We start from the raw sequence: 9,699 nt of genomic DNA, 5'->3' as shown, positions 1-9,699 counted from the left end.
TGCAACTTCTCCTTTAATCTGCTGTGCTCGACCGGCTCTTTTCTTTACTTTCTCTGTTAAGGAGAGGTTGGGCAATCACTATACAGCTCTGTGAGTTCCCTTTGTTTACCAAGAGCAACCCAGCAGAGCTCAGTGCTTTGTTGAGCTGCAGTCACTCCCGGCCTCACAGCTGTGACACACACACACACAAGCACACACACACACACACACACACATACACACACACAGAACAGAAATCTCTGACTCACAAACACTAGCAGTATCCTGTGGTCAAGGGGAGGGATTTAAATCCTCGGAGCAGCACAGCACATGAACCTGCTGAACTTGTCTTCTCCGTCTCCTGCTGGCTATTGTTCTCCCCGCTACATTTTCCAACTTTATCACTTCATCTTCAATCTTCATACTTATCCACCACCATTTGGACCCAATTAAAAGATACACCCCATAAGCCTCCACGCAGTGGGCAGCTGTCTCTCCACACATGTGAAAATCCATGCACTTGGCATGTAGCTGAGAAAGACACAAGCCCGGCCTAATTATGATGGGGGGGATGTCACTCAATAGACAGTACATAAACAAGTGGGGTCATTGTTGGGAACTAATTGGCAGGAAAAAGGTTCCTGTAGCAAGATAAAAATAAGCAGTCAGCGTGGTTTCCTGAGGACACATGAGAAGCCCTCTGCGCTGGCACGGCCTGAGGTGTGCAGTAATGAGAGAAGAGCTCGCCTCATGCCCACTTTCCAGACGCACTGTCTTCACGAGCAGGCAGCACACATAAAGGGCTAGATAAAGGCTCCTAGCTATAGAGCTGGGCCAGTTCAGTGTGTGCGTTTTTTGTCGAGCAGGTTGGTAGGGCGCCAGAGACATCAGGCAGGCAGCCTGTCTTGTTAGCACACCTCACCTTGATAACAAGAAGTGTGGAGAGAGGGATGAGGCTGAGGAGAAAAAACAACCAGCGCACCAGGGGTGGGGCTCTGGGACAATTGTGTGCGTGTGTGTGTGTGTGTGTCAGCTCACGCAATGGACCTCCTCCAAACAGTAACAACTGCAAAAACATTGGGTAGAGTGTTAAACTCGGAGCAGTTTTTCCGAGATCATGTTTCACAACAGAGCACCAGGTCCTCCCTCTCTCCCTCTCTTTCCCTCTCTCTCTCCTTCTCTTTCTCTCTCCTACTTTTTTGTTCTTTCTCTTGCCTCCCATCCCCCACTTCCCTGGTACTCTTCTTGTGCTCATTGACCCTGTTTTTCTCCACTCCTTCGCTATCTGTATGTCTATCACATACACAAACACACACAAAACTTCTCACCCCCCTCTTCCATCCTAGCATACATGCTCTCCGTGCCCTCCTCCTCCCTCTCTTGCTGGCTGTTGTTGCTGACTGACAGTGCTGATTTACTCCAGGTTTGGCAGGCTGCCAGCTCATCTCAAACAATTGCACGAGCTACAGGGCTGGCTGGCGGAGCCAAGTTTGGATGGCAATAAACAAAGTCATAGATTTGCTTCTCTCCTCTCCCAGGCTAACCCCAACCTTTGTGATCAGTGCAAAACTTGATTTTCTTTATTCTTTAGATTTTATTGTTACCAAATGTTTTGAGTCCCTGGGTGACTCCCTAAAGGGATTTTTATATAATACTGTACATTATCCAAATAGCCAATAGTTGTAAGCAAAACCAATACTTTCTTCAATGTTGCTATTACGTTACGTTTGTTGTCTATTTCTATCTCATTCTCTCCTTTTCCTTCTGTCCCTAATTTCCCCTCAGAGAGGGCAATCCAGATGAACACCTCTTCTCTTTACATACTGACGTCTCAGCAGCAGCCGCCTCAGCCAACTGTCGCTACCCTGGCGCGATGATTGGCTAACGCGATTGCCCAGAGGACAGTGGGTAAACTCCTGAACCCATACTCCTCAAAGAGAGAGCTTGACACATCTGGAATTGAGAACCACCAGGGACTGAAGCTCAGAGAACTAAACACACTCCAATCGTCTCATTTCTGGCTGCTCATCATTAACCTCTGGTCACCTTCATCCTACCATGGGAGGACATGAAAACCCTGTTAAAGACAAACAAAACAACAGATACACAGAGTCTCGTTAATAACTTTGGGGAAATGGGGCAGTGGATATTTTGTTGCAGGGATTATTATAATATCTGTAATGAAGCTTTAATTATATTCCTATTTTCAAAAACAGAAAAGTTTTGTTTCTGGTGTTTTGGCGCAATGGCTCCATTAAAAACCGGTGATTCTGACAGGCGGTCCCAGTAGAACCGCATCAGGGGAGAGCAGTAAAGCAAAACAAGACAAGGCATTCCAATGAACAGATTTGCTCATGAATAATTCTCTTCCAAGACAGCTGAATGAATTTCAAATGCAGACAGATGAGGGTGGGCTGGAAAACAAACTAACAGCATAATGTGCAGTCGTGTGTAACATTTGTCTTTGACAAGTCCAGCCCAACTGGTTTAGTATAAACTTCAGTCGATAAAAATAGCTCACAGCATCTATTCTAATGCTGTTTGTTGTACAATAACACACCTACAAATACTATTATGGCCTCAAGGGTTGACCTTAATTTCTTGATATTTCACTTCGTGCTCCATGTAGAGCTGTGAACCGCCACATGCTAACTACATGCGATGTGGTTGAGTTGACCTTGTGATCTTTACTTCTCTTGCTGTCGTAGATAATGTCGCTTTCCAGTAATGACCTTCCCATTTAGCAGCACTTTGTCTCAAACTCATCCTCAAGCACAAACTTGTAGTTTCAGATGTAACTGTCATTTCAGCAAACTGCAGTATCATCCACTAAAGTTGATGTGAAACTCATACAAGCATGTGAAAGTGTCAGCGTGGTGTACTCCCGTGGCGTGCAGATTGTGCCTCTTTCCCCACCAGACACACAGAGCATGCAAGCCCTACAGACTTAAGAGGGGTGTCAGAGTTTCATGTGTCTGTGACTGTGGCTGTGTGCTGTGTTGTGGTGTGGTGAGGTGGAGTGAGGATGGGCCCTGCCTACCAAACGGCTGCGACGCCGGAGAGAGACGGTGGTGAGCCTTGTGGTTGCAGCAGACGGAGTGCGGCCGCCGAAATTCACCACACGGGGCAAAAGCAGGCAGGGGCCCTCAACTGTAGCCTGACCACTCCGAAAGCCACCAGCATACTATGTCATTACATCTTATTGAGCATTTTAACATGGCTGATCATTTGGGTTTGACATGCACGGAGCAGCCAGCTTGTTAGAATTGCAGCATAGAGATGTCTGCACACCACAAGTTGCCTCCTATCTTGCTGGCAAATGTTTATGTAAACCCAGGTTGTTTTGCCGATGAGAATGCCTCCTGATACTGTTTTCAAGGTTTCCTGGGGAAAACAGTGAGCGCTGATCTGGCTCAAAGTAGATAACACAGATGTAAATAATGCATCATCTCCAGCTTAACGCCATTGTTTTTGGCACACCCTGACCTATGACAGTTGTCTGCGTTTGACAAGATCACAGTCTGATAAATGCAACAGAAGTTGGCTCGTACTTGAAAACAGAAAGTTCTCTATCATCGCCCCTGTCGTTATCTTACCTCCAGCATGTCCCTCTAATGGGTTTACATTGGAAATCAAGCAGATTAACAGCATTAGGCTTAATAAATCCAGTCATGGGTGTGATAAAGATGGGGCTGGGGAATCTAAACTGTAGCCAGTCCCTCCCTGCTGGGCTCTAACATGGGAGCACTGCTCTAATCTGGTTACCAGTGGAGGGATTTCACGCCGGGAAAAATGACATCAGCTCTGCTAGTAAAGGTGAAAAACAGATGCAATAATGGACATGGTTAATATTTATATCATGCAGAGCAGGGTGTTGCATGGAGAGAGTTTGTAATGAAATGCAAAGATGGTGCAATGGAAAATCAGAGGTCTATGTGGAAATGGCCTGGGGAATTAAATCTGCAATGAATCACAATAACAGTGACAGTATCAATGCTAAACTATCTTTTACCTTTAGTGGCTATTCTTAGCAAGTTTGTAGCTAAGGCAACTTTGTGTCCAACTATGACAATGTGGAGCTGTAGTCGGTCTCATTTTGGCTGGTTACCTAATTCAATACACTGACACACTGTCACACTGTATCATTTAGCAGGCTCGTCTCAGACGCCTCATTCAAACATGTTGTTCTCTCAAAAAACAGATTTCTTGTAAAGGCCATTCCACCTCAGTAAATAGAGGGCACCCAGGGATGAATGGTGACTGCTCTCATGGGCCCCCAGACAATACTGACTCTTACAATGCCTTTAGCTGGCACACAGATTTCAGTAATTAGACTGTGACTGTTGCTGGCAGGGGGCCAGGGTCAGAGCCAGAGGAAGGGGGTAAAGGCAATGTTCCCTGCACAGACACACACACTCTCACACACACACACACACACACACACACACACAGACACACACACACACACACACACACAGACAGGCTCTCTCCCAATGCTCTCTCCTCCTGCTGCCCTGCCATGTTTGCCCCTATAAGCTACTATCCCACAACCCCTTCCACCCCCCTTCCTCTATTCTCTTGTGTTGTGTTTTTATGGGTCTGAGTCAGGGTCCCGGGGTTTGTTGGATTTGTTTACCACTGGGTAGTTTGGGCTTTTTAGGGGGAAGGGTAATTACAATGGTGGGGAAAACAAACAGAGGACAGAGCGAAATGGGACTTGGTCCATGGTCACATGGGAGCTATTTATTCATTATTTGTCCAATGGGAGCCATTGTTTACTTTGCTTTAGGATGTTTAGATGAGGAGGTGCAGACAACAAATATATTGTCGACCGGTAGATCTGCTGATTCATTATTGGGCAATGAAAAATGTGGACTCCTCTTGCCCCATAATGTAGTAAATATGAAGAATTACTATGTAGTTCTTGCTTGTTATTTCAATTTCTAAAAACAGATCAGTGTGCAGGAGATGTGGCATTGAACAGACGTCTGTAAGGTTTGGTGCGGTGCTGCTGGCTTGATATTGCCTCTCCCCTCCTTTTTTCCTCTCACTGTTCTCTCTCTTTCTCTCAGACTACCTCCATGAACTCAGGCTGAACCACCCCGTACTGGAGAGGTTTTATGATCTACGTATCATGGTCAGTCACCCCAAACCAGTGCTGGTTGGCAGAGTGGCGTCAAGTGGTTAGCAACACAAGACAAACTATCCAGATACGATCTTGAACTCTTGAACTTATTGCAGATATACAGCGAGAGAGTGGGCAATCAGTCTCACTCTGTCTCTTTAAATCTGCCTCTCTTTCTCTCTATCTTTCTTTTTGTCTTTCAGACTCATGGCAATTAAACTTGGCAGTATGTTTCCAAGCCTAGACAGACAAAAAAACTTCAGGAACCTGTATGTCTATGTTGCTGCAATAATGTTTCGTTGCAAACAATTGCCTCTCACGATGGTTGTTTTTATGAGTTTGAGCATGGAGTGTCTGGACATCGTCTTACCCACTCCAGCCTAGCGTAGCTCCCAAGTTTTCCCCAGGGGGAGCAAGGGGTGGTGGGGGAAGGGAAGCTGGCAATCCCCTGCTCTCACGCACCTCCTAGATTAGAACATTAGAAATCACAAGTAGGGAACAGGACAGAAATACCCTCAGTGCCTATAGCCCCCTCCTCCACCCTCCGTGACCCCAGGGTCATCTGCTTGGTAGTGACCTCTGCTCGCCCACATCTCAACTCACAAGGATTGGCTTCTCTTGTAAGTCGAGTTGTTTACGTATGGCTATGAGTGCAGTTTGAGCAGAAAAATATGAACAAGAAAAATGCAGTTATTAATCAGCAAGGAAAATTAAGTTAACAGGGAACACTGCGAGCATTGAGGAAGTTCAATGTGAGATTGAACAGTGATTCATCTTTTGAATAATGACTTAAAAATAAAACCTCATACAACACATGGATGAGAAAGTCAGATTATCAAGATTTATTATGTGAAGCATTAAGTTTGTGTTTAAACAACAACTAAAAATTAAGATTTTAGTTGATTTCTAGCAGTTTGTTGTTTCGTGTTCAGTCTCTGGGTAAACAAGCAACCATCTAATTGCTGATAGTGTATGTAATGTGCTGGAATCACTTTATCTTCTTCTTCCATCTATCTTCCCTACGTCTCTCAGAGCAGATCATTTCACTCGCTTATTTGAGTTGGCAGCACAAGCCAAGTTAATGTTTGCGGCACAGGTCCTCATGTAGCAGTGTTTACCAGTGGCTGTGTTAATTCAGTGTCATGCTGCAGCATTTGAATAATGAAAGCTGCAGCAGCTGGGCCTCTGAGAGTAAGAAACAAGAGACCTTGTCTCCCTTTTTCTCTGACTCTCTCTTTCTGTTTTTGTCCTCTCAACAACTTCTCTCACGTGGTTCTCACACCCCGAAACCTCACGCTTTCAATCACGCCCATGAGGTTTCAGTATGTCACAATGGCTCCCACCAATTCCCTGGAGTCTACAGAGCCAAGTCATGCTCATGTTGCTGCATGGGACAAGGAGGTTTGTGTTGTCAATTAATGTTCTAATCAGTACAGAGAATGCACATTACTATTATCTTTATGTTGTATGGTCGCTGTGACCTTAATGCTTATAAACAAGCCATCACACATATATCCATATGGGCGTTAAAATGCATAATTTGCTTTAATGTGCATAACCGTTTGATGTATGGTCCATAAACACCCTGGTTTGTTTACATGTGACACATGGATGGCTTTATCCACAGTAGTAAGCCTGTTTATTGGGAGTGCATGACTGTTTGGCAAAGTGTTGATGCCAGAGGGCTGAACTTCTAAGAATTATCAATAAAGGGTTAATGACTTGACCTTTGGCGACTCTGGGTAAATCATGCTTGGAAATCCCCGGCAAAGAGTGGCACTTCATCTGCACAGCTTAGATTCGTCCCCTTCCCCCATTAACCCCCCCCCCCCCCCCCCCCCCCCCCCCAGTCAGTCCCCATATCAGCTGTTGTGCTGCAAACACCTTTATACTGGTTGATGTATAAGTCTACCTCAATCCTTCAATGCCCACAGGCCTGTGAGGATGTGTCAACCAGAGTTCAATCATATGCTGAGGCTGTGATGGTTAACTTATCAAAGTGAGAAGCCAACATAAAACAGCTGCTGTATGTGATGAACGTCTTTCACTAAACAAACCAAGCAAGACTTTCTGCAGTAACACTTCCAACAGTCTATAAGTGTGGTTGTGTTTGCACTGACAGGGTATCATGCAAAGGTGGTATGAAAGTGTACCTCCTATTCATCACAATTACAGCGGCTTTGTCTGATGTCTTTAGGAGACAGTGAACATGCCGATGTGTATTGATTCCAAAATCAATTGTGATCAATGAGCAAAAAATAAATAGGAATTCTACTTTGGTTGCTTTTCCGTTGAGGTGATAAAATTGACAAACTCAAGCCAAAGGACGATTAGTGACATGTGGTGATGTTGATTTGTGTTGAGGGCCACTAGATCTGAAGCTGATTGTCCATCCTGGAGCTGTGCCATGATGATCATCTGATTGCAATGAGAAAAGATCAGCAGATTAGATTCACTTCTGATAACAGCTCCATACTGGAATTGACAGGGTTTTCATAACGATTGCTGACTTAACCATCTGCAGTGACCTTTTGCCTAAAGCCTTGTCTTCATTGCCTCCATATTTAATCAGAGCATCTGCTTAGTGGAATTACTGTAAAACGCATTATGTCTCTTACCCTGTCTGCCTCGCTTTCTCTCCCTCTGACTCTCTTTCTTTTATTATTATCCTCTGCTGCGTCCGACCCTGATTTGCAAAGTTAAACTAAACAAGCTGATGTCTTCCTGGCCAGCTATTATTGCTGGAGGAAGCCAGCAGAGGCTCCGGTCTGAGGTAATCACGCCACCAGGATAATTGCACTCTGTAAAACACTAACTGGATGTTTATGTCCAGGCCCAGAGGGAAGTCATTAATGCCATCTTAATTAAGGGTAATAAAGCTCTTTTCTGCCTTTTGGGATGGAGCGACCTTGACTTGATCTCTGACGCGCTGTATGGGTCAATTAAGAGACTCTATCATTCTCTAAACATGCTTTCACAGCTCCACACAGGATTAGATTTCACTCTCACCTTCGTGTCTTGATCCTCGGTATGGAGGAAATAAGAAGATGGGTTTTGTCCACTTTGTGTGTGTGTGTGTGTGTGTGTGTGTGTTTGTGTGTAGGTATATGTGCTTATTCTGGCATATATGCATGATTGTGTGTGTTTTCTTATGATGGTTAATCTTTTCTTTGCCAAACCATAAACTTCAACCATCCACCTACTCACACACACCACACACTCACAAACACACACCAAAAAAAAAAAAAAAAAAAAAAAAAACCATGCACACACATGCACACTTCTCTGTTTGACATACTCTTGAGTTTCAGATGGTTCACTGTGGCAACATCTATAAATAACAAAGTGGAGACCGATGAATAATTTATCAACAGGTCCTCTGTAACTTTTCCCTCAGCTCTGTTATATGATTAAAAATTCTGGGCACAACGATAGTGGGAAATGATTAAGCTAGACAAGCATTTCAAATTAGTTGCTTCAGCCGCTGCGGCAGGAAAAACAGGCTGCCAGGGTTAGGCCAACACAGTCATACAGTGACTGTAGCTCCGGTGGCTTAGAAAGAATAACACTGGGTCAGAGAGGGAGAGAAAGAGCACACACTGATATGAGTAATGGCAAACAGCTGCTCGGCTGTCCGCTAAAAATATACACACATGTGTGACAGGTGTGCATGTGTGTGTAGTAAACTGCAGTGTGCTGCAAGCTTCATTTCTTAGATGAAAAGATAGATAGCATTAAATGCTGCAGAGTTACCACAAATGATTGTGTAAGACTATTTTTCAGTGGTGGCAGAAGCACTCAGATCCTTTCAGTATGAGTAGCAATAATGTAAAAATACTCTATGTAAATGTATTATGGGCAGAACTTAAAGTAAAAATACTCATATTGTGCAAGTAAATGTTATATTATCATATATACAGATATATACATATATACACACATATATGTATATGTATATGTGTATATATGTGTGTATGTGTATATATATATATATATATGTGTGTGTGTGTGTGTGTGTGTGTGTGTGTGTGTGTATTTAGACTTGAGACTGACAGTTCTTGACCTGGGAAACAGCAGCCAACAAAACAATCTGCTCTCAAGGTCTACTTATTCACTTCTTCCGGTGCTTTTTGTCATCTCACATGGGCTTCATTAGCAGATAAAGTTTGCTCAGCTGTCAGAAGCACTGGATTTTCAAAATACTACTTGTCCAATTTGTCTCAAAAGTTGAGACTGACAGTTCATTCTTGACCTTGGAAACAGCATTTGACAAAAAAAACAAAACATCTCAACTCAAGGTCCACTTACTTGCTTGGTCAATTGATGAGAAGTCCTAAAAGTATTCCAAATAATTTGTAAAGTGAGCAAACTTCATCTGCTGATGAGGATTATGTGAAATGGTTGAAAGCAAATGCAAAGCTACAGTACAAGCAAGTGAGTGGAGATGGATTGGTCAACTACTATATATATTGTTGGGTAGTGTTGGAGCCATATTGTGCATTATCCACATATTGAGTCTTGTTTTTATTTTTTGTGAATATTTCAGTTTATATTGTCATTTAAAATGTTTTACATTGTAAGTAGAAGAAGTGGCA

The sequence above is a fragment of the Thunnus maccoyii genome, chromosome 16 (assembly GCF_910596095.1).
Source record: "Thunnus maccoyii chromosome 16, fThuMac1.1, whole genome shotgun sequence".
Lineage (NCBI taxonomy): Eukaryota > Metazoa > Chordata > Actinopteri > Scombriformes > Scombridae > Thunnus > Thunnus maccoyii.
Note: the sequence above shows the minus strand (reverse complement) of the source record.